The 26,645-nt window shown below is 43.1% G+C and overlaps 1 protein-coding gene across 3 annotated transcripts in view; it reads left to right on the forward strand.

Annotated features, from left to right (window-relative positions):
- Window positions 1-26,645, forward strand: part of PRKG1 (protein kinase cGMP-dependent 1) — a 1,260,290-nt gene that overhangs the window by 702,975 nt on the left and 530,670 nt on the right. The gene's annotated exons all lie outside the window — the stretch shown is intronic.

Raw genomic sequence — 26,645 nt, forward strand, 5'->3', positions numbered from 1 at the left:
GGTGGGGCAAGAGAGCTGATGCCAAAGAAAGGGATTGTTCCAGACAAGGCTGTATCCTAGGGTCTCCTGGTGCAGACGGCCTCATCTCTCTTTGGCGGAGGGAGAGGACCCAGGGGACAGACTCCCTGGTGCTGACGGGAAGGAAAATTTCCTGGCTGACCCAGTTTCCTAGGGCTGCCTTCTTGGGGAGGCTGAAATTGCAATTAGATTATTACCCGGGTTTGGAAACTGGGTCTAAGAGACACCATTTTAGGCCTGTGGTTCCCCCTCCCCCCCCCCCCTTTTTTTAATACAGTTTTACTTATTTTATATTTAAATATAAAAACTGATATCCAGTTAGGCTGTTGAAAACTTTTTAGTATGTGTGCAACAACTTGGGTGTGAAATCTGCCTTTGCAATGACATTTTATCAGGTGTAAACAAAACATCAGGTATTTCTAGTTAAAATTTGGCATTCTCATGGAGATGGCCTGCATGTGCAAGATTTTGAAGACTTTTTAAAAGTAAAAACTTTATATTTGCATGCTGAAATATTTTTAACACAATGGATTAAACAAAATATAGTTTAATATTCATGTCACTCATTTCATTTTTTTAATGTGGTTACTTAGAAAAATTAAGTTACAAGTATGGGTCACACTGTATGTCTAAGGACTGCACTTTTCCAGAGCCTAAGTCTTAACCCCTAAGCAGAGAATCATTTTATTCTACATACGCCTTTTGAGGGGATTGTAAAGTTTTAAGTCCCGTGCAAAACTTGTCATGAAGTTTGATTATCACAGTCCAGTGAACAGATCTGAAATGACTATTACTGTTTAGTTACAAATAGGACAAAGCATTCATTTGCCTTCACGTGTTTTAATAGTCTATTAAAATAGGCTTGAACATAGCTATTCACTAAGCACATGATAACTCGTATCTGCAAGTGACCAAGTGTATTTATATCACTCAATAAAATCTTGCTGATGCTGTCAGGCTGGGTCCAAGGACCCAGAGGGCGTTCCCAAGACCAGCCAAGAGGGTCCTTGGCTTCATATAGGATGGAAATCAAACATGAACCAGCAGGAGGTGAGAGCAGAGGTTACCGGAGGTACAGAGAAAGCACGTACAGACGGAGCCCCTGGGAAACTCAGAAAGGAGCAGGGGTCTCGTCTTTGTTTGGGGTGTGGCATCCAGGAACTGGTCAGAACAAAGACGAAGACCCACGTGTTACTCCTCGGTGCCAGGGTCCCCGCGTGGGGACGTCCGGCTCCGTGGTCTGGAATTGCCCTGGGATGGCTTCTCTCCTGGTCCTTCCTGGGACGTTTTCTATTGTAGAGCAGTCATTGACTCCATGTCCCTTACAGGGAGGACACACACTGTTTGCACCGTGCCGCGTGTGTGATGTGGGGGTGCCGGTCCTGGCAGGAACGCAAGCAGGAAAAGGAGCAAACAGCAGATTTGTATGGAGTCTTTCAGTTTCTCTGCCTCCCTCCCTCCTCGTCAAAGAAACAGAACAGCCACCTGCTAGTAATGGTTGGTTTTTCCCTGTGCTTCTTTTATAGGAGGTGAAGCAGGGTTGGGGCGGAGAAGTGTGTGTGTATTACATGTAGTAATCAGGATGGTAAGAGGTTGTTAGAATAAATTGTCGAGTTTATGAGCGGTTGCATGGCTCGTCTGCCGGTTTTCTTACTGCTGTTGCCAGTGTCTTAAGGGCTCTCACCCCATAGCATGCATCAGAACCACCTGGGTCCAGGCAATAATCTAATTGCCAGGTGGCTGGGCCTCACCACCTCCTCTGGACATACTCAGTGTTTCTGGGGTGGGACTGGAGAGGTTGCATTTCTAACTGGTTCTCAGCTTCTGCTGAGGTCCCTGGTGTTGGGAGCCCCTTCTAAGAATCGTTGATCTGAACAACTGGACTTGAGGTGCTTTTGTTGTGTTGCTCATTGAGCACCTCTGTATGAGATACGGGAGGTCTTTCAAAAAAGCCTGTTACTGTGTGCATGCTGACCTGGCATAGCTAGTACATGTTGATCCCACAGCAAAGATACCCTGGGCTCAGACAATGGGGGAGCAGAGTGGCTGAGGGAGTCTGGGGACAAACGAGCAGGGAGAAGCCATGACTGTAAGCGTATGCTTTCTGTCATAGGTCTTCCACATTTTCCTTAGTCTTTTTGTTCCAAACTAGAAGAATGGTTCGCTATATCCCCTTCATAAAGGACCAGTATGATCGAGCACAATGCCCAGGACGCATAAACCAACATTTATTATTAGCTGAGTGGCCCAGAATTACTAAGAGCTGTTAGAAACCTGTGGATATTTCCTGGTACGTATACATGGTTTTCACAGATGTACTTTGGAAGAGCTACCATTTTATACTGCTTTCTTTGTTCCCATAATGCTTAAACTTTAGATATTTATAGCATGGCATATACTCCGAAGAAAAAATGTGCCTGGTATCTTGCATGGTTAAGTGTTGACTCTTTCAGTAAATCAAAATACCATGTATATTAAGAGTAACTCTTAAACAAACACATCAGAACATATGGACAAATGGGGGTGTTCTTCAAACTAATCACCTTCGGAAACGATAAACTTAATCCATGGAGGTTTCCATTGTTCCAAGTGATTTTTAAGCTCCTATCCTGAAATTGTTTCAGGGCTCCATTTCTAGGTCATACTGGAAAGCTGATACCTTAACTCAAAAGTGTACCTTGTTTTTGACAAAGGACAGAGCTATGCAACTAAATCAACTCTCCTTCGGACCAGAGTTGGCAAAAATGTGGTATGTAGCTATTTCCAAATAGCAAAACTTACATCACGATGCGAAGATTCTGCAGACTTGGAGAGTAGTACAAAGGATTCACCATAGATTAAGACAGATTCCAAAGAGAGTGACTAAAAATATATTTTTTTAATTATAACTGGCGTTTTGAAACAAGTGTAAGGGCCGGCCCTCCAAGGAATAATAGATCAAATATATTCCTCCACAAAGTCCTCCCTGACCTTCCTCTTCCTTCCTCTAGGTTGGAAATGAGTTCATTTGCCTTTGCATATAAACCATCCCTTATCCCTTTCTGATGATAGTAACTCTTCTGCCTGTTAGTAGAATTATTATTTTCCTTCTAAACTATAACATCGTGCAAGGAAAGAGCTAGATTCCCCTTTGTCAATTAACAAAATGCCTTATATTCTTTAATCCCATCAACATTTATTCCAGGCACTGGCAATAGAGCAGTGAAAAAGGCAAAGACATTCCACTAGAGCAGAGGTTCTCTGAGTGTGGTCCCTGGACTGGAAGCATGAGCATCACCCAGAACCATGTGGGAAATGCTAAAATTTGGGGCCCTACTCTACGACTGCTGCACCAGACTCTCTTGCGAATGGGGTGTCTTTACAGAAATCTGGGTTTTAGTAAGCTCCCCCAGGTGATTCTGATGCAAGCTAAAGTTTGAGAACCACTGAACTCAAGGGAGACAATCATAGATAGATAGATGGATACATACATACATACATACATACATACATACATACATAAAAAGATAGGTACATACATTGTCCTTCTTCACTGTATCCTCAGCACCTAAGATAGAGCTTAGCACATGTGGGTGCTCATTTTATTTGTTGAATGAATAATGGGAAGTGACCTTATGCACAACCTTTCATTTTACGCAAGAGGAAACCCATGGCATTAACCATGTCCCCAGCCAGAATGGGGACCTTGTCGTTTTACTCTTAGGTCCCCAGTACTTCTCCCATTTTACTGTTTGATAAAACAGATACATAATGAAGCACACAGAGGAATCGATAAGGTCTAGATCATCGAGGGAGATTCCCTGATGGAGCTGGGGTTTAAGGGACGGGTTATGATCGGGTATGTGTACACAGGAGACGAAGGGAAGAGAGCCAAAGCATGAACAGATAGAAATAGTCAAAACACTTTTCGAAGCCTTCAGAGGAAACTAAAACATAGTTGGTAGTATTGTGATAAAAGATGGTCTTTGGGACAGACTGTTAAAAGATTTCGAAGATGAGATTTATGAGGCTAAGCTAGATGGATGTGTGAGTCTGTGGGCTTTCTTCCTTCTTTCTGAAACACGGACACGTAACAGTAACAGTAGAGGTTTAAGAACACCAGTCGCGTCCATTCCTTCTTCACGAGCTCTTTTGCACCCAGACTCTGATTTTGAACATTTATATTTTATTTAAATATTTATTTCTTTTGAGAGGGAGCGAGAGCATGCATGTGCCCTCCAGCAGGGTGGGACAGAGAGAGAGAGAGAGGGAAAGAGAGGATCCCAAGCAGGCTCCGTGCCGTCAGCACAGAACCTGACTCAGGGCTTGATCCCACGAACCGCGAGATCATGACCTGAGCTGAAATCAAACTGACAGAGCCACCCAGGCACCCCTAAAATTTTTATTTTTAATCAAAGTATAGTAGACATTTAATATTAGTTGCACACGTACAACATAGTATTTCAACAATTACGTACGTTATGAAATGCTCACCGTGAAAAGCAGATTAGCATCTGTCACCAAAGTTAACGCTGTGCTTTACACCCCTGTGCCTTATTTTGTAGCTGGAAGTTTGCGCCTCTAGATCCCTGTCACCCGTTTTATCCGCCTCCACCCCCCACCCACGACTTGGTTACCTGTATCTGTTTCTCTTGTGTTGTTCTTGTTTGTTTTTTAGATTCCACACATAAACAAAATCATGTCGCATCTGTCTTTCTCTGTCCGACTTATTTCACTGAGCATCATACCCTCTCCAGACTCTCTTTTTTAATCCCCTATAATCTTCCATCGGAAGAGGGGTAGTTACTCTTCCTGCCTTTAACATCTGCAGTCTGGCTTCGTTCTCTTCCCTTGCCTCCCACCCTGCTCTGCTCACTGTTGTGTGTTGGGGATGTCTTCTTCTCTGTCCCTTCTCATCTTCCTATGTCTAGATCCTTTCTGTCCTTCAATGCTCACTTCAGAGACTTCCTTCTTAAGTACTGGCTGAGCACCCAGTATCTTCTACCTTGTGTGTCTTCTACTGAGATTTTGGTACCTTGAAAGCCCAGAACCCGTATCTGATTTTTATTCTTCGCATTGCCTAGTCCAGTGCCTTATATATTCCAAGCACTCAGAGGATATTTTAAAAAATTAATACAAGAGGGGCGCCTGGGTGGCTCAGTCAGTTAAGCATCCGACTTCGACTCAGGTCATCATCTCATAAAGGTTTGTGAATTCAAGCCCCACGTTGGGGCTCTGTGCTGACAGCTCAGAGCCTGGAGCCTGCTTCGGGTTCTTTGTCTCCTTCTCTCTCTGCCCCTCCCTGCTCACGCTCTGTCTCCCTGTCTCTCAAAAACTAAATTAACATTAAAAAAATTTAAAAATTAATACAAGATCATCTTACAATAACGGATTACATATGTTAGCCAAATAGTAATGTAATGCTTTTAGTTCACAAAACACTTTTCTTTGGGCTCCCACATCAGCTTTTGAGCAGCAATCACGTGAGGTATATACACTTGCATCCTGATTTTAAAGATATAGAAATGTAGGGGACTGTTAACATAGAACTTTACGTAAAGGTAGCCTCATTTAAAATCCAGATGCCATTCATAAAAGCTAACACTGAGCACTAAACAGCAAGGAGGCCCTCTGATAAATGCTGTATAACATACGATGTCTTAAATAAGACCTAGTATTTTCCTTTCAAAAACATTTCCTTTCAACCACCTTCCTGGTCCAGGCAGGTCATGCTATCAATTTACAGCTAAGGGAAGTTCACTGCTGTGACCACGTTAACTGGCAGCGGCAGGATTCGAACCCACATCGTGCGACTCAAGAACTCACGCTCTTCAATTATTCCATTAAACGAGCTCCCGAGGTTCAGGGCGAGCAAATGGCAGAGGTATAGCCCGAGACCAGGTCTCCTGATTTGCAAATCCCTGTTTCACGACCAGTGTAGTAATCATGGGCTATCAAGGCCTGAACTCCAAATACCTTGTCCTTTTTCCTGATTATCCTTGAGTGTAACTAATTGCAATTTTGACATCACAATCAGTGCTGTGGCGACAGACGGACCATAAGGTCTCAAAACTAAAGCAGTTGAGAAAATGTTTCCTTTTTCTATTTGCAGGGCTGTAGTGAAACCTCACATAATGGATTTTTTTTTTAAAGCATCCGGTTAGATAGGTAATAAATGCACTTTTCGTAAATGAGAGCCTGAATTTCTCAATCCCAAATTTAGGTTTGTCTGTGACATCTTCCCCAATTTTTTTTTTAACTTTTATTTATTTTAGGTAATTTTGTCCCCAACGTGGGGCTCGAACTCACGACCCTGAGATCAAGAGTTGTATGCTCTACTGACGGAGCCAGGCGGGCGCCCCACTTGAGTCTCTAAGTGTATTTAATATGCAACAACATATAGAGAAATACATGGTAAATTCTATTTATTTATGCGTGGGATGAGTTGCTTTTATTGGCAAGAGGAAGAGGAAGATCCCCTGAATTTGGAGCTGCTGGGAATATAGCATCCCAGGACTAGAGGCTTGGGAGAGGCAAACATTCTCCCTGGAGGGGACGGTGTGGTCCAGTGCTTTTTTTCTGTTGTTTAAGAGATGAAGGAAATGAGGCCCAGGGAAGACCGGAGACTCGACAGGGTTGGATGCCCAGTTACTGGCCAGCCTAGCATGTAATGGGGTCCAGATATTCCAGTTTCCCGTGCAGAGGCACTAAGGTGAAGGCTTAAGAGCACAGGCTTGGATGTCCAGGAGGCTTGGGTTGGCTGCCTGGTTCAATAAGTAATCGTGGAGCCTGAGAACAGTTACCCCTCTGTGCTGCAGTGTCTGTTAAACGGGAACTCCGTCACCTCTGTGGATCGTCGTGTGTAACATAGGGCCTGCTTATTTTTATCACTGTGTACAGCAATTATTAATCTACATTTATTATATAGAGCTTGTGGTGGTAGGTAAAGCATCGTAAGTGCAAAGAGACTCCAAGTTTAGTCTACTGCTATTTACTTTTTAGTCTCCTCACTTTTGTCTTCGAAGGGGTTGGACCGGGTGAACTCATGGTCTGTTGTCAGATTATCTTGTTTTAAAAATGTGAGCTCACATCATTTGACTCAAGAACTCAAGCCCTTAAACTGCTATCCCATAAATGAGTTGCTCAAGGACGCGTCGCTCGTCAGCGGGAGAGCTCCAGCCTGAAACCGGGTCTCCCGATATTAAAACTTCTGCACGGGTAGCGTTGCCATTGTAACCGGTGGTGGCTGTGTAGTTGAACATGAGCGCGTTCTGGGCTCAATCCCATCAGACACTTCACTGAGAATTTGAGTGATCCATACGGCGCTCACTGGGTTCTTATACTAAGCCCTGAAATGTACTCTTCAAATATTTAGTTGGCTGGGATTCCGTTTTTTCATCTTCGTTAGAAGGGCCTGCCTGAACTTTGACCGTGGAGGACCGTGCCCTGGGCTGGCACACAGGATACCTGTCTGAGCTTACAGTCACGTTCAGGGTGTCATTAGCGCTGTGCCTTTCGAGCGTGCCCCGGCAGACACAGGCCATTCATTCAAACCCGGGAGGAGCATAACTAATTGGACAAGACGCAGAGCTCCCTTATTCTGGCTTCAGGCTGTCACCTGAAAGGACAGAGGGAGGAAGTATCCTCAAAGACTCTGGAAAAGTACAAGCCCCGAAACCAGGTCCCGACTAAAGACATCCTGTTTGAGATGAACAACTCACGAATCTTTCTTCCTGTGACCGGAACAATCCAATACCCAGCTTCAAAGAAACGTCTGAGCTTCCGAATTCGCTTCCGAAGCTGGCCCTTTCTGAGGCTCGGCTGGCCTCTCCAGTGAGCCTCTATTTATGCCAGGTTACAGGAAAGTGGCTCTTTGGAAATATTTGAAGGAGGCCTCAGATTGTTGAAGACAACAACAAAGGCTAGTGTGGCAGGATGAACTTGGGGCTTATTATCACATTTGAATGGTCCTTGAGAAACATTATGTTGGCATGCTAATTTATTTCTTTTTTTAACTTTTTTTTAATGTTTGTCTATTTTTGAGAGAGAGAGAGAGAGAGAGAGAGAGCATGAGTGGGGGGAGGAGCAGAGATATTGGGAGACACAGAATCCAAAGCAGGCTCCAGGCTCCGAGCTGTCAGCACAGAGCCCGACATGGGGCTCGAACTCAAGAACTGTGAGATTCTGACCTGAGCCGAAGTCAGTTGCCCAACCGACAGAGCCCCCCAGGCGCCCCAGCATGTCAATTCAGGCTTGCCATCAAACAAGTCTATTCTCCAGGGTCAGAAATGAGATAAAAATGTAAAATCTGATGTTTCTAGGAATGCGATCCCTAGCACCTCCTGGTACAACTCCAGACACCGTGTCCAACCGTGGGAAGTGAGGGGTTGGGGGTGGTATTGTAACGATACTCTGCTGTCACTTGAGGCTCCGGCTGCCACCACCAAATACCCCAGATGGGGTGGCTTAAACAAGCCCAAATTTTCTCACAGCTCTGGGGGCCGGAAATGTAAGATCAAGGTGCCGGCACATTTGTTTTCCCTGGTGGCCTCTCTACTTGGCTCCCACATGTCCTCACGTGGCCTTTTCTTCATGTGTGCAAACCCCTGGTGTGCTTTTCACTTCTTATGAAGACTAGTCATGTGGGACTAGGGCCCCACCCTTACCAGCCTCATTTACCTTAATCACCTCTTCAAAGGCTGTGTCTCCAAATATCCAACATGGGAGGTTCGGGCTTCAACATATGAATTGGGCTAAGGGGAGGAGTGAATGGACCCAGTTCAATCCCTGACATCGCATAAAGCAGCCACCTTTAAGAAAAGAAGGAAGGCATAGGTTGGACACCTTTAGGATGCTCTCTTCCCGTTCTCTCTCTCTCTCTCTCTCTCTCTCTCTCTCTCTCTCTCTCTCCCCCCAACTCCTCATTTCTATCTTTATATTTTCTCTGCTTCAAGAACCAGATCTCTGATTTCTTTCCTTAGTCCACTGACATCTGAGGCACCTTTCCTGAGGGTTTTTATTTACTTGCTACAGATTTGCCCAGAGAGAATGATTTGCTTCTCTGAGTACAGATTCCAGCTTTGTAGGAGAGAGAAAGCAAAGGCCCATCTCTACTATGATGTCCATCTGTGATTCAGTCCAATATGGAAAAAGCATTGAGGCCAGGGTGGTAGTCAAACTACCTCACAGCTGTATACCGGGGCCCGGCCATCAGTTGCAGGGGGAGGGACCCTACAGGCACTTCTAGTGCCTTGAGTTAACCTTCTTTACCTGCTGGGCTACAGAGAGGTCCAGGATAGGGGCACTTTGAGGCTCATGACACTGTCTATCATCAGGTACAGATTTGCAATTATTTTAATATTTATTTTGAGAGAGAAGAAGAAGAGAATCCCAAGCAGGCTGCATGCTCAGCGTGGAGCCCATCCATCCCACGACCCTGGGGTCATGACCTGAGCCAAAATCAAGAGTTGGATGCTCAACTGACTGAGCCACCCGGGCGCCCTAAGATTTGCAGTTATTTTAAACACTTGTCCAGCCATCCTGCTCACAGCTGAGTATCTGCCCTGGTTGACCACAGATTCCAACCAGCTCTTGGTGGCCCAGCCTTGTTCGGGAGGGGGGTGGGGTTGGGCTTTTCCCAGCAGGGAACCTGCCTGCCACCAGAGGCACGCTTTACCTCACTCTTCTAAGTTGGCCCCTCTGTCTCAGCAAAAATAAAATATTAGTTCCCACCATGAGTAATGTCCATGTAAGCTTTTAAATATTGACCACAGTCAGAAAAAAACAGTCTGGTATCAAACAGTAAAGGAAGTTTAGCTGCCGATTCACGATCTTCGCCCAGCTCTCACTATCCATAATGTATGATTTTCCTGAAGGTGAAGAGAGCATACTTTTTATTTTTTTTATTTTTTTATTTTTTTGGGGGGACAGAGAGAGACAGACAGAGCATGAACGGGGGAGGGGCAGAGAGAGGGAGACACAGAATCGGAAACAGGCTCCAGGCTCTGAGCCATCAGCCCAGAGCCTGACGCGGGGCTCGAACTCAAGGACCGCGAGATCGTGACCTGGCTGAAGTCGGACGCCTAACCGACTGCGCCACCCAGGCGCCCCGAGAGCATACATTTTTAAAATACCAAACTCCTCTGTCACTCGGGTAAAAATACTGAGACTTCTTTTCTTGGCAGCTTAACGGTAACAATAAACGGTGGCGGTTCTTGTGTTCATTGTCCTCTTTGTCACCATCAGCTGACATTGACCTTGCAGCGGCTGTGTATCCTTTCCCGGGGAGCCGCACGATGCCAGAGCCCCATCTCACTCACTTCCAGGTGTTTGCCTGTTCCCTCCCCGCCCTGGGGACAAAACAGAGACCTGCAGGGAGACAGGGAGGTGCAAATGACCTATGCTTCTGGAGTGCAGTCTTTTGTGAGCCCTGAAAATTGAATTGTGTGTGTTAGCCCGCTGCCCACGAGGGGTCCAGAAAAGAACAGCTGAGGCCTTCAGGGAGAATAGAGGAAAATGCCAGGTTTCCCTGCCCGTTCAGTGGTCTGGGCTTTGCTGCCGAGGCCTCGGGATTGAGCGGTGGCGGGGGCCCTCATTCTCACCTGCAGGGAGGCCAGGCTCTGAGAGATCCCCCGAGAACAGGTGTCTGGCAGGAAGGAGACAGACCTGACGCTTTTCAGACCAGCGGCAGCCTGAAAAGTCTTTAGGAAAACTTTTATGCTTTTATGCAACTAAAAGCGATTCAGCATCTCGTTTGCGAAAATACTCCTAAGGCACGTGCTCTGTCGAGAGCAGCCCCCGAGTTTGACAAGCTGGGGGGTTTAAACGTGAACCGAAATGGGGTTCCTGCTTTCAGTAGCCCCTTTTTGTTTGTTTCTTTTTGTTTTGTTTTGTTTTTTGTTTTTTGTGTTTTTTTGTTTTTTTTTTTTTACTAGAAACTGTCATCAGTTTTCGCCTGGAACTTCTCCCGCTGAGGATTTATGGTGCTCGGATTCAGCTTTGTGGCGGAAGAAGGGCTTGCCTGCGAGGGGTGTCTCTCGTGTCAGGCAAGATAGAGAATTCGGGATCGGAGCCCACGGCTTCCGGATGCATTTTTGATTTGTTGGGTTTCCTCAGAGGTGTGTAGGAAACAGAAATAGAATTGCTATTTACCCCCCGACCCTCTTGCTGAGGCTGAGGATAAACAAGGATTTGTGTTTTTTCCTTTATTACTCAGAAAAAGGCTGTTCTGCCTCTTTCCCATGCTAGGCTCTTCGTGGCCACACACACCCATACATGCTGAGGACCCAGGGCTATACTGGTAAGTGCTTGCATCTGACTCAAAGCAGGTGTGACTCTGGCAGCCCTTCACCCCGCTGTCTAGAAGGGGGGGGCAGGGGCGAGCCTGCTCCTTGGTGGATAATCTGTCGTTGCCAGGCCATTGATTCAACCAGCACCGTATTGTTTTTTTCCGGCCAGAGTTCTTAAACTCTAACCTTCACGTAAAGCATATGATCACTTAAGAACAATTTTTAAGTGGAGCGTAGATAAAACATAATCAGGTTTATTTCTTACTTCTATTAAGTATCAAATCTAAGCTTAAATGTTACTTGTACTTGGAGAAAGGTGATACAAATACGAGTCTATCTTCGACCATCAGACTGTGTTCACAACGAGAGCATCGTATGAGCCTGCGAACCAGGGACAGTGGGGTCCAGCCTGTGCTGATTACTTGATTCTGTCCTGTTGTGGGGCTCACTGACTAGTTACATTCTATAAGGATTTTGTTTCTTAAAATGACATTTCTTACTCACATACTTTCTCCCATTAAAAAAAAAATTCTTGGGGCGCCTGGGTGGCCCAGTCGGTTAAGCGGCCGACTTCGGCTCAGGTCATGATCTCACGGTCCGTGAGTTCGAGCCCCGCATCGGGCTCTGTGCTGACAGCTCAGAGCCTGGAGCCTGTTTCAGATTCTGTGTCTCCCTCTCTCTGACCCTGCCCCGTTCATGCTCTGTCTCTCTCTGTCTCAAAAATAAATAAACGTTAAAAAAAAATTTAAAAAAAGAAATTGTTTCAGGGCACCTGGGTGTCTCAGTCAGTTGGGCGTCTGACTCTTGGTTTCGGCTCAGGTCATGATGTCGCAGTTCGTGGGATCAAGCCCTGTGTCAGGCTGTGCGCTGACAGCATGGAGCCTGCTTGGGGTTCTGTCCCTCCCTGTCTCCTGCCCCTCCCCGTTCACACACACACACTCTCTCTTTCTCTCTCTGAAAATAAATAATAAACTTTAAAAATAGGACTTACAAAAAGCCTTCCTTTTTTCCATTTCCACAGTTGCTGCGCACTGTGGAAGTTACTTTCTCACCTCCTCCTTTCACAGTACAAGTGTCTGTTCCCTGTGGTCTGGGGAGAAGACAGTTTCGGGCGCTTAGAGGGGACACCACCGTAGGAGACAAAACAAAGCCCCCTTGTTTCTGGTTTCCCTCCGGAGGCCGCAAGGCAGTTCTGATCGCTGACCTGAAAGCTGAGCGTTCAGTGGCCGCTTCCTTCAGAAGACACCGCACTCTTCCTCCGCGTAGGAGGTGGCCCCCAGTGGCAGTAGGGGCCCGAGCGAGAAAAGCAGCTGGAACCCCTGCAGGAAGAGTTGACCTGAGGGAGAGAGTTTGGGTCTCTACTGAAGACCGAAGCAAACACGTTGATGAACAGTGTCAGAAGGGCCAGGATCGTGATAAACTGAGGGGGCAGCGGGTGTATATTCTCCTCTTTCCTCTCTACATAGTCTTCCCATTTCCATCCGTGTGTTAAAACTATTGTCAGTGTTGATGCTTGTTCGCCATACTGTTTGGAGAACCAAGGGTTTGGTGGAAGTATCCCGATCCAACTCTAGTTGTCTTTTCATACACTCAGAAACGCTAATACTCCTCCCTAGAACCTACCAGAAAGCTCTGTGATTCCAGACCATTACTATTGCAGCTACAATGCCCTGCTCAGTCCCAAATACTTCTCGCACCCCTCGACAGCCTTGGGAGGATTTTTCCGTGCATGAGGAAACTGAGGCACAGGCAGGCCCAACAGCCCGCCCTCGGTTTTAGAGCAAGCAGGTGACGGACTCAGGGCCGGACAGTCCGACCGAGGGAGATGGTTCGTGAATTCCTCAAAGTTCTAACCCAGATTTTGTGCACTTAGACTAAATGTTTTATTCTCCTGAAGGAAAAAAAAAATATGTGTTACATTTCACCACCAGCCACATATTCTAACTTTTCCCTGCCTTGTCAGCTGCCTGTCAGGTTTATAAAGAAATGCGGCATAAAACTGACAGGAAGAAACTCTGAAATCCATAACCACATGGCAGAATATTGAAAAATCTTCACACAGGCTTATTTTGTCATTTATTGTATAGCCCTAAACCAGCTGCCAGGGGCACAGGTGATTTAATAGGCACCATTTAGCTAATACATTATTTTGCCAAGAAAATTCATTGTGCCGAATTCTTTTTTAATCTTTCGTGGCTGCTTACTTATAAAAACAGAGTGCCTAGAAGCTCTGAATTATTTCACAGAGGGGAGAAGCCAAACAGAGAAGGCTATTAATTTAAGCTGTTTCAAATGGAAATTGTCACTCTGGAGAAAGAAATGAAGGTGGGCATAAGATATATACGATTCTTGGATAAAGAGAGACACTTGAAACGGCACATTTCATGTTTGGAGGTTCAAAAGGCATCATTTGTCAGTAGGTTATTAAACTAAGTTGAGTATTTTCTAGCTTTTAAACCAGGATGATGAATACGAAAGTGTTTTTCACACTCTTAAAGGATCATGCACACCTCAGGCACACGGAGGTTTCTGCAATGCAAGTGAGGTGTTGGGCGTGTTAGCATTCTGTGGGAATGGTATTTGTACAACACTATACAGTTTCCGATCTCTCTTCAGCAGAGGACGTCCAGACATTATTTAAAATTCTCAGTGTTGTTTAGAATCTAAAAGAGAGCCTCTGCATCCCATAGATTGATGTGTGCTCTTGTTTTTAACTCTCACACTTAACGTAATGCTTAGACATCGTATGTTCAGATTTCTACGTACAGAGGAAAATAGTGGTCACACGCCATGGAGGCACGCGGGTCACCTCACACCAGGGAGGCTGCATCGAGCAGACCACTAAGGCACATTTAGGACAAAGAAGAGAAAAAAAATAGGACAGTTGAAAAGTAGAGTTTTAGAAAAGGGTCTGTCTCTTGAAAGAAGAGAGAGAGAGAGGAGGCAAACGAATGACATGGTATTACTGACAAATTAATGACACCAGTATTCTGAAATGTTGGGAGACATCATTCACTGCTTCTGTAGTCACAAATGCTAGAAACAGCATAAATAGCAGCAGTGAATTCGACGAATTACATTTATTAATGGCTATAGATTATAAAATATATTCTCTTTCCTAGAATTACATGCAACTGTGGCTAACATGAGGGAAAGCCTACAGATGTACTTATGGAATCCTGGTCTTTAGATATATTTTAATGAAAAAGAGCAAGTTACAAGACACTGTTATAGCATAGCTACATTCTTTTTCTGCCTCCCGGGGTATGTATACATGCATGTGTGAACCGTTCTCTTTGTATATTCGTAAGGTGTTTCCAAGGATATCTGAGAAGCTAATAATAACAGTTCTTCCTGGGTACGAAGACTGGGAATCGGAAAAAGGTTTATTTCCTTCATGGCATTTTTTTTTTTACTGTTGGACTTTGTTTCTCTGTGTTCTTCTTCTTCTCCCCTGACAAAAACATTTCACGAGATACAACTTAGAGTTCAGTTTTCTACCGTTTGTCAAGATTCGCAGATAGGTTGACACATTAAAAAAAGAATTCTCACTCAAATTAGCATGCATCAGAAATCCGTGTAGGATCTCGTGAAAATACAGACACGTGGGTCCCCTCCAAGCAGGTTAACTGGACACAGAGCCCTGGAATGTGTGTTTGGAATGGACCTCGGGAACTGAACCCTCAGGAGTCTGCAGACTTCCCTCTGAGAAACACTTGCCCTGAGCTGGTAGAACTCACCAGCTCGCATGGAGACACTTCTGGCGTGAGCCATCCAACAGCCTGAAGATGCAATTCTACCATGACCACTTTAGAAAAAAGCATCTGTGAAAAATAACAGTTATCACTCTCATTATTGTTGGATCTTCTATTGACTTCTTCCCACCAAAAGGAAGGGCGAGGATGGCCATTATATTCACCGTTTTCCCTTTGTCTGAGGGGGGTGATGTGGACAGCCCTGATGTGGAAAGTCACAATGAGAAAATATTGGAAACTTGTCTTAGCACGTTACCTCTAATGACAGTTGCTGAATATGTGCTGAATGGTAGCTGCTCCTATATATGCTTGCGTGACTTTGCTTTCCCAGGCTTTTGTCATGAGACCGGTGAGCCCTGGTGGCTCAGGTCCACGGGGATTAAGACTTGAAACCATTTGGTCCCCTCTTCCCGAATCACATGGCTGTGCCATGTGGACGTACAGCATGCCTCCTCGCGTCCTCTCTGTATTCCTTGCTTTGCAGGATGGTGGGCCCTCATCACCACTGCTCCTGGAGAAATGACACATTCCACTGTTTCTCTTCTCCCACCTGCCGCAACCACTGCTTGCTTCTCTCCTGCTTCTCCCACCCCAGGAAGAGTGGGAGAGGATGTTCACGAGCTTCCACGAGTCGTCAGAACTTTGGTTGTGCTACCAGGCAGAGACCTAGCTCTTCTAGTTTGCAGACTGTTAGCCATGGATCAGATAATTGCCCTGAGGATATCTGAGTGGCTTCATCCTGGCTTAGCATCACACAAAACATTCCCTTCCATTCCTGAACCCATGTTTCTTTTTTTTTTCAATATATGAAGTTTATTGTCAAATTGGTTTCCATACAACACCCAGTGCTCATCCCAAAAGGTGCCCTCCTCAAGACCCATCACCCACTCTTCCCTCCCTCCCACCCCCCATCAACCCTCAGTTTGTCCTGAACCCATGTTTCAAACGAAGCCCAAGTGTGTGGACATTCATGTATTGCAATATGTCCGTGAGGTCTCTCTCAGCATTCTAGGACTTAGCCATCTACCCCAAATCTTTTTTGCATTTTACTCAGGATGGTCTCCTGGAAACAGGTTGCCGGGTCACTGACTCTGCTAACCTGGCATTCCCAGATTGAGCACATAGATTAGCCTTTCAGGTTTCTAGGAACTTACTATCATAGGGTATATTAAAACAAGTACACCATTTTCCATGCAATTGTTATCATTCATTGGGTTGCCAAGGTAACAAGCACCATGTGAACTATTAGAATCTGTATGGATGTAGCTGTTGAGTCGTTAATACTAAAAACTATGCATTATTCAGCAAGCTGTTCTCTCTACTTACCTAACGATGTAGCTTTTCTTCTCTAAAAGGACAAGTGATGGTCTCCCAATTTGATGGGAAGCATATTTAACAAGATAGACATCAGTAAACAGAATGGATTTGTGCCAGAAAAGCTGCCTGTGTACTAAATTCTATTTTCCTGTTGATGTCATCATAAAATTGGAGATTCTATTCTGTGATTTTTTGGGGGGGCTTTTCCTCATAAAAGATCATTTGCAGTTAATACTGCAAACTTGAAAAAAAACACAGAAAAAAGGAAAATTTGTATTTTTACAGGAGCACTAATACTTAGGTAAATAGCAAGTTGTAAATACAGGATTTCTCAGGTTATTATTATTATTATCTTGCCCCAATAGGTTAAGGGTTGAAAGAGGGAAAAAAGATAGTAGCTCTTGCAAAGAATTCTGATTGATCAACTTTAAATGGATAATTTTTTTCTTTTAAGTATTCTATAGTAGAAGAGTTCAGAGTTCTGTTTGCTCAGCCCCGTTTCATTGCAAATGAATAAGCTAAAAGCACATTAAAAGATGCTATGGCACCATGAATAAATGCCAAACGGTAAACAGTATATATGTAGATCACATCACTGTGTGGTACACCTTATGCAATGTTACACGTCAATTACATCTCAATAAAACTAGGGAAAAAATTAGAAATAAAAAAAAATATATTAAAAAAAAACCAACCCCAAACAAAAATAGGCATTCAGATTATAGCAGTTGTTATACATTTGGAAATCTTGACACAGTGGAGCCTGAAAGCATTCTGTGAATTTCAGGGTTTTGTACATAGGGCATAATAATGGCAAATACTTGGAAATAAATGCAACCAGGATGTTAAAACATCCATCACATGATTAAGAATGCCTTCCTTTAAAGAACTTATTTGTTGGAAGTAAAAATTCAAAAATATTTCCTAATCATCCTTTTTAAATTATGTATTTATTTATTTATTTTTAAATTTACATCCAAGTTAGCATATAGTGTAATAATGATTTCAGGAGTAGAATCCAGTGATCCATCCCCTATGTATAACACCCAGTGCTCATCCCAACAAGTGTCATCCTAATGCCCCTTACCCATTTAGCATCCCCTCCCCAACCAATAGCCCCTCCAGCAACTGTCAGTTTGTTCTCTGTATTTATGAGTCTCTTATGTTTTGTCCCCTCTTTGTTTTTATATTGTTTTTGCTTCCTTTCCCTTATGTTCATCTGTTTTGTATCTAAAATTCCATGTATGAGTGAAGTCATATGATATTTGTCATCCTTTGATTAATTTTGCTTAGCATAATACCTTCTTGTTCCATCCATGTTGTTGCAAATGGCAAGGTTTCATTCTTTTTGATTGCTGAGTAATACTCCATTGTGTGTGTGTGTGTGTGTGTGTGTGTGTGTGTGTGTGTGTATACACACACACCACATCTTCTTTATCCATTCATCCATCGATGGACATTTGGGCTCTTTTCATGCCTTGGCTGTTGTTGATAGTGCTGCTGTAAACATTGGGGTGCATGTGCCCCTTCTAGACAGCACACCTGTATCCTTTGGATAAATACCTAGTAGTGCAATTGCTGGGTCGTTGGGTAGTTCTCTTTTTAATTTTTTGAGGAACCTCCATACTGTTTTCCAGAGTGGCTTCACCAGTTTGCATTCCCACCAGCAGTGCAAAAGGGTTCCTCTTTCCCCACATCCTTGCCAACGTCTGTTGTTGCCTGAGTTAATTTTAGCCATTCTGACAGGTGCCAGGTGGTATCTCATTGTGGTTTTGATTTGTGTTTCCCTGATGGTGATGTTGAGCATTTTTTTTCATGTGTCTGTTAGCCATCTGGATGTCTTCTTTGGAAAAGTGTCTATTCATGTCTTTTGCCCATTTCTTCACTGGATTATTTGTTTTTTGAGTGTTGAGTTTGATAAGTTCTTTTTGGTTTTGGATACTAACCCTTTATCTGGTATGTCCTAATCATCTTTTGATTAAATAGTCAAGGACTTGATTAGTTCCACCTCATACCATATTGAGTTGACAGTTCCATCCTAGATCTGGGGATAAACGCATCAGCCCAGTCCCCACCCACAAGGAACTATGAATGCAGCAGGAAAGCTAGAAAACAAACACACACTCGTAACAAAGTGATTAATGCCAGAACAGGGGAAATTAAGGGTCCTATGTTATTGGTTCTGAGGAGTGTCACCAAAAAAAACCACTATAAATGTAGCTTTTTTGCTTAACTACAGGAAGATCCCTAACTCAGAGCATGAGATTTAATCATCCTCAATTAAGAAGGGAAACATCTTTAGAAATGAAAGAGTAATGAGCCTGTAACCAATAGCATGGTCAGCAAATTATAAGCCTTTGCATTGAAGTCTTCCCAGCCTCCTGCCTTGATTATTAAAGTGTTTTTCCAACCCATTTTCCTGTCTCAGGTCTCTCTGGCCCCCATCATTCATCTGTTTATGCACATTCATCCAAGTCCATTATCTCCTGTGCCCTAGATATTATTCTGGGTGCTACGTGCAGTGAAATGAAGTTCCTGTTCTCAAAAGGCTTACGTTATAGTGGGAGGCAGGGCAAGGAACAAACAATAAACTGAATCACTAAAATAGTAATAATTTCCACTTAAAACAGGTGCTGTCTAAGGGGAATAAGTGATTTTAACTGGGGTTACTTTGGAGCATGTCATCAAAAGAGGCTTCTCTGAATAGGTGGCCTTTAAGCTGAGACATGAATGCAAAAGGTCAGAGATCAGAGCATTCCTGGCAGAGACCAAGCAGTTCCCTATCCCCAGGTGAGAACAAGGGAACAATATGACAAGTTCAAGCAAAGGCTAATGGGCGGGGAGGGTCCACTAGTTTTGCAGAGGGGTTTGGGTTTTATTTAGAGTAAAGGGAAGTCATTGGGGCACTTAAGGCAGACAAGTGCTAGCATATGATCTGTGTTTTTAAAGGCATATTATACAATAGGGATGCCTGGGTGGCTCAGTCAATTAAGTGACTAACTCTTGATTTCTGCTTAGGTCACGATCTCACGGTTTGTGGGGTTAAGCCCACATTGGGCTCTGTACTGATAGCGTGGAGCCTGCCCCTCTTTCTCTCTCTTCCCCTCCCCCTGCTGGCTGGCTCTCTCTCTCTCTCTCTCTCTCTCAAAATAAATAAACTTAAAATAAGGATATTAGATAATAAGTACCCATTAGTCTAAAACAATTAAATAAATGATTGAATAAATAAATAAGGGAAAGGAGACACATATTTCTTACACATAAATTCCAAACAATAAATGTAGATCTTTCCTCTGAGTTCCTCCTGAATGTAGGCTGGCTTTAGTGACTTGTTTCTAATGAACAGAATCTAGAAAATGGAAAAAACAGTAGTAATTTTGGAGTGGAGAAACTCGTAGACACAAAAAGATCTAGTGATGAAGGTTGACATCACCAGATGTAAGTTATGTGAATTCTGTGGGTATTAGGACCTTTATTAGAGGAGGCATCCCTTCTACCATATGCTGACTCAACAAGAAGTCAGCAACCCAGAAAGGATCCTTACCCACCCACACTTGTATCCTGACCTCAGGCTTCCAGCCTCCAGAACTATGGGAAACAAATTTCTGTTGTTTATAAGCTTCCTGGTCTGGGGTATTTTGTTATAGCATCCCGAATGGGCTGAGATTCACCCCTGATAAGGTGTGATGAGAAAGACATTTCACTTCTGTAATCACCCCCAAGTCCATGACCATGAGAAAACAGAAAAATTGAGGTATATTATACAAAACGTCTGGCCAGGGCTCCTCAAAACTGTCAAGGTCATGAAGAATCAAAGACCAAAAAGCTGTCTTGGGTTAGAGAAGACTGTGGAGGTCTAACAACTAAATACAACATGGTATCCTGGATTGGATCTTGAGATCTGATAGTAGTAGAAAAATAGGTGAAATTCAAATACGGTTTGTAGTTTAGTCAGTAGGAATGTGCCCATTTCTCAGCTTTGATGAAGGTACCATGGTTATGAAGATAGTAACAATGGAAAGGTAGGGTGAAGAGTATTCAGGAATTCTCATATTAGCTTCATAACTTTTCTGCAAATCTGAAATTATTCCCAAAAGAACTTTTTTAAGGAAACACACAAAAAGGAGGATTTTAGCTTCTCTATAGTGAATAGACTGAAGTTGGGGTATAAGAGTATAAGTGGGGAGCAGTGAGGACCTAGGCTGGTGGAACATACAGATGGGAGATGGTGGTGGCCAGAGACAAGGCTCCGGGTGGGAATGGAGGGAGGGGCATAGACATGGTGCTATTTTCAAGCAGCCAAGGAAAGACCCAGTGGCAGACGGGATGGCCGTGACAGAATGTGGGGAATGAGCTTGCAGTGGGGGAGATGCTGAGATAAGAATTGTGTCCTAGAAGATAGATATGATGATGTCAATTTTCATTTCAGAAATCTTCACTAATTTCCCCTGAAAATATAATAAAAGAGACCAAACTCTTCATCCTGACCTACCAGACCCTCAATAATTCAGTCATGAATTATAGTTATTTTTTTAAATGTTTGTTTATTTATTTTGAGAGAGAGAGAGAGAGAGAGAGAGAGAGAGAACCCCAATTAGGCTCCATGCTGTTAGCGCAGAGCCCAACTCCGGTCTCAATCCCACAAACCATGACATCATGACCTGAGCCTAAATTAGGAGTTGGATACTCAACCAACTGTGCCATCCAGCTGCCTCCCTAATTCCAGTTTCTAATACCTTCCACGCTGGATCCTCTACACATCTTGCTCCACACATAGACACATCTACCTGATGTCCCATCCACAAGGCTTTTCAGATCCTGCTGGAGTTAGTCTTTCACCTCTTAAAATACCAGAACACATTCACCCTGGCTTACTAGATGATGGTGCTGATGATGATGATGGTGGTGATGATGGTGATGGTGATAATGATGATGATAAAGATAAACAATAGAACACCTTTTTGATAAAGTGTCATATTTTATGCTAAGAGCTTTATCTTCATCCACCACATTGATGCTCAACAATATTTGTATAAGGAAAGTGTTGTACTTATTCTTGGTCTGCACTTGGGGAAGCTGATTTGGGGGGATGGAATGGCTATATAATTGATGGTCCAAACTGAAAAGGGGCACTATCCACACTTACTCTAAAACAGTAAGTGTCAACCAAGGCTGTTCAGGAGAACCCTGGATGCCTGATCCTGCCAATGCCGTGAAGATCAGTGTGCCAAATGTTGCACAATTAGCAAGTGACCCAGTAGAGCCTTTAAACTACAATATTCTTACTCCAAAATTCGTTATGAATGTTTATAACAATACTCTCTTGTTACATTATAAGTTTTGACCTGATCTCTCAGAGCCGTGCACTCCTCATGGATGAAAATGGTGCTGCTAGAATGTAGTTAAAGTTCCATGAGATGGTGGTTAGTGATGCATCTAACAAGGATGAAAAGTCAATAAATGAAGGCAGGCAGGGATCTGGGCTTAAACATAACCATCTTCTTTGGTCCTAAATAGTATCTAGCACAATATTTTGCTGGCAGGTGTTGCTAGCTGTTCAATAAATATCAATATCAATATCAATAAATATCAATAAAACTCTACTTCAAGATCAAGGAGATTGATGGGCCAAAAGAGTGATCAGGAGCTACAATGAATCTAAAAGGGGACTTTGGGGGTGATTCCCCAATAACAGAGACCCTGTTTCTCACAGATGCTTCAGAGCCAGAGCCAAAACCAGAAAAAAATCTTTGGTAGGGAAGTGCTGTGGCAATCCACGTTATTTACCACACCATGCTGCGCATCGTTCCTTGGTTCTGTCACTCCAAATGGAGCATACGGTATAAGGAGGCTCTCTGCAGTGTATGAGTCTTACACGCTTTGTTACCATCTGTTGCTAATTGAATTAATATGCATCTGGGTTTCTTTCAACATATTTTAACCTGCTCTGTAGCCCAGGCAGAATAGAGGCTGATGTTCTCATAACCAGCGGTGTTTTCTTATACTATCAGGTTATCCGTGTATGATACCTGAACTCTAAGTACCAGCCACAGATGGTTTACTGATTCTTCAGTCTATGACCGTGTCATTCGACACGATGCATTTTCTCCAGGGGCCACCTTTGCTATTTCTAATGTGCAGTTTAGCTGTAAGCATGCATTTTTGCTTTGCTTTCTTCAGGACAGGATTATACTTTAGCGTTTTCGTGTCAATGCAAGTGATCACAGTAAATTATTCATGAAATAGTTTTCAGCTATGGCTGTTTGCCATCAACATTCCCCTCTGGAAATATTTTATGTGATTTTTATTATTTGAATCCAAACCTTACACATTTTACCTTTTACCTTTTTACCTTTTATTTGTAAGATAACAAACCTGGTTTCTGTGGAAAATGTAAAAATATCACCCCTCCCCTCAAGGAATGCACTGCATAACTCTATTTATTTTTTTATATTGTGTTAATACTTATTAAAGATCTCCTGTTTTAGGGGAATCATTACATGGGGTGATTTATCTAGACCTTGTAACAACCTCATGATCTAAATGGGGTTGTGTCTATTTCACACATGACTCTACCAGCATTCAAAGGTTGTACCTCTAAGGCAAAAATATTTAAATCCAGGCTGCCCTGTAGCTCTAGGCATTTATTCTTTATATAAAACTGTACTTTGTCTTCATGGAGCCAGTAGAGGGATATGAAAAGAATACGTGCATATATTCATCTTTATCTACATTTTCTTGATGTTGCTAGTCTAGGATTATAAAGGCACTCATAGGCATAGAGATGTATCTCACTTTTCTCTCTGCTAAAGATTGCTTTAATGTTAAATCTCAACCTTACACAAAAGTAGTTCATGTTAAGTAAACAAATAGAATCCCTTCTGCCTATTCTATTTCTCTCCAAGTGGAAAGATTTGCCCAAATCACATGTGCCCTGTGGTTCAACCAGCACTAGGTTTAGGCATTGTTTCTCTCATGAAAACGTGATGGCTTCAGTTTTTGGACATTTTACTCTCTATGGGTGTTGAAAAACCTGTGACCGTTAATTTGTTTGAATAACATTTAATGTTTGTGTATGAGTGGTCACCGTACTTGACTTCCCTATTTTGATCCTCTGTCTGAAAGGCACATATTTTGAGGCATTGTAATAATTCTGATGAACTGAGAAGTTAACTGGAGGCAGGGGTAAGTGTGTGTCAGTCCAACAGGCTCCTAATGTGTTGAACCTGGGATTCTGTTGACATTAATCTTCTGCTTTGGCCAAGTACACTCATCAGCATGGGGACTTTTGTTACTTGAGTAAAGACCACATCTTCTCAGATGACAGTAGAGGCAATATCTCAAGTCTGTACCCTCCATCGTAACTCAAGATTAGGATGATAGTTCATTGGGTTGGTAACTGGCTATAAGACTTATGTAGCCTAGTAGAGAAACGGGACGAAGGGTAAATGATGGTTTAAACCTATGTTATTGCCTTTTGAAATTAAATTTCAAGGGAGTTGTTATATCTTAATATACTGAGACCTGAAAGAGCGTTCATTAATATGAATATATTGATACTGTGGCCCAATTTGAAACTTCATTCAGAAGAAGTCCATGTGCCCCCAGAGATAAATAAATACTTCTCTCCAAATTGCCGTGTGTAACAAAAATGAAAAGCAGAAATGACAATTTGTCTTCTTGGCAATTTAAAAGTCTTGCTTTGATGAATAATTGACTTTTGCCCTACTTCAAAAATATTCTTTCCAGAGTTTAAAATTTGAACCAGATAGAAGGAAAAGAGAGGTCATGCTTCTGGAAACTTGTTTTCCATGCTTCATATAGCACATTTCACCTGGGAAACTTTCTGTAGACTATAGAATGCTATTCCTGCATCACTCAGAAGCACATTAAATGTGACATTTCCTTTCACCCTCAGATGAGCGAAAGTGCTAATTATTTAATTCTACTTGTCTCTCTGTTCATGAACCAATGAAAACACTGCCTATAATGCCCCCAAATTATTTTAAAAATAAATTTCAAAAGAATTGAATGGGAAAATATTATGAATCTATGGAAAATACTTTTTAAGTAAAAAAAAAATACCTCATAAAAATATGCCTGGTACAAAAAAATAGCAAAGTTATTCTGCTTTTATGTACAAAGAAATAAAACCCTTTATCGCAGATGTGTTGCATACCTTTAGTATAGGAACGCCACAACGTTGGTGCCTTGTCGTGACACCCTGCTGCAGAGGGTGATACCTTCTAAATGTTCATCATCCTGTCTCTACAACCTTCTCACATTGCTTAGGGACGGTGCCTCAGATAAGCCTGAACAAGAAAAAGAACGAGCAGGTGGTGACCACCTCCACTGACAAGGGTAAAATAAGGAATGGAAAGGAAAGATGTTGCATGAAAAGCTCTGTTGGCACCAATAGAGTTCTGAAATCACTTTTAAGCTTAAGAATGGAAGTTACTGAATACACCCAAATTGTAGTCTTTCTCCGTCTGGCTTTGCCTAGTGAAATTTAGATGCATGCCGAGGAGTAGCTTGATGTTGGCCATTGAAGGGAGGAGGAAGAAGGACGCATTGATGGTTGTAGTCACCAGTCTATAGAGCATCTCTTGCAGATCCTGTATTTTGCATATGCCGGTGTATTTAATAACACCTGCTATGACTCTACAGGGTAGATCTACCCCATTTTGGTGGCAGGAGTGGGGGGACAAAAGAAGAGAGAGAGAAAGGCCAAGAGCAGTTAAGTATTTTGTCCAAGAGTTGAAATCTGACCCACGCTAGCTCTCTCTGATACTAAAATGTTTTCTTGGGGCACCTGGGTGGATCAGTTGGTTAAGGGCCTGACTCCTGATTGCGGCTTAGGTCATGATCTCACAGTTCCTGGGACTGAGCCCCGGGGTGGGCTCTGTGTGGACAATGAGAAACCTGCTTGGGATTCTCTCTCTCTCCCCCCCTTTCTCCACCCCCCCCCCCATGCTCTCTCCCTCTCTCTCAAAATAAATAAATAGACTTAAAAAAATGTTTATTCTTTCCACTGGATTATTTTAACTCTAACCAGAGAGTTGAGATAAGCTGTGTACTAGGTAATTGGCACAGTTAGGATGCAATGTTTACCGAATTAATTAATTTTGATGTGTATTGTGAATACGAGTGATTCTTCACTGGGGTCTTATTTGATTTCTGGACTTGAAGACTATGTTTGCAAAGCTTAACTGGCTCTGTCCAATCCTTCCCTTGCCCCCTTAGTCAGCCTGATATCCCCTAAGAGCTGACGGGGTGAAAGTTGTTCCCCCACCCACCCACTCCTTTTCTTCATAAGTTGCTCTTTGGTTGGGACCCTGACACATTCCATAATTCCATTCTCTAGCTGTTTCTTTTTAGTAGGCTGTCAGTACACCAGGCTGGGAATATTTTGTCTTGAGTAAACAGGAAGTTCCCTTAAATTCTCATGTCCAGAAATGTGCTATCTACAACCGACAAAGCAGCAAAAACACGAAGTCCCCAACCTCAAGGAATTCACAGGCTATCAGAGAAGCAAGGACATTTTAGGGTTATTTTATGTTACCTTATGTTACAGGGTATCTGTCTCATAGGGTTGTTATGAAGATTAAGTAAGTTATTATGTGGATGGATCCAAATATTACCGGGCATATAGAAGGTGCTATATAAGCACTAGCTATTGTTATTCCAGAGCGATGAACAAAAATGGGTGTCAGGGGCATGGAATGGAACGGGAAGAAAGGCAACCTCCAGGAGCTTAGATATACTTTAAGCACATCCATCAAAAGGTGATGCTTCCTTATGTCAAGAAAGAAATAGAGTTCTCAGTGTGTCACCAGTCAGCACACATGGAAGGCTGGGAAAATGCCCCCAATCCGACATACGACTAAATCTGTTGTACCTCCGAACTGCGTATGAACTGCCTTCCCCCCTCTTAGAATGAACAATCTCAGAAAATCATTTGATTTTCTTCTAAAACAAAGCTGCGACCATCCGCTCTTTGGCATGGACTTAAAACGGGAGGGGAGAACACCAGCCAAAGCAGCAGTGAGACGCCTTGTGTGTCCGATGAGGCAATCCAGCGACACAGAAAGGTTGCTGGGTGTTGAGACCTTTATGACTTAAGAAGTCTTGTATGCCAGCGAGGCAGGTGTGAAACTGTCTGTTTTCAGCAGTGGAAACTCTTCAGCTTTTTCTCCTTGTCTGTTTTTCCCATACATCCTATTTCTTGCTCATGTGCTAAAGCTTGGCTGGAATGGAAACAAAGAAGTCCTGAGGGAGACACAACATC

This window comes from Panthera onca, chromosome D2, assembly GCF_046562875.1.
Source record: "Panthera onca isolate mPanOnc1 chromosome D2, mPanOnc1 haplotype 2, whole genome shotgun sequence".
In the NCBI taxonomy this organism is placed as follows: Eukaryota; Metazoa; Chordata; class Mammalia; order Carnivora; family Felidae; genus Panthera; species Panthera onca.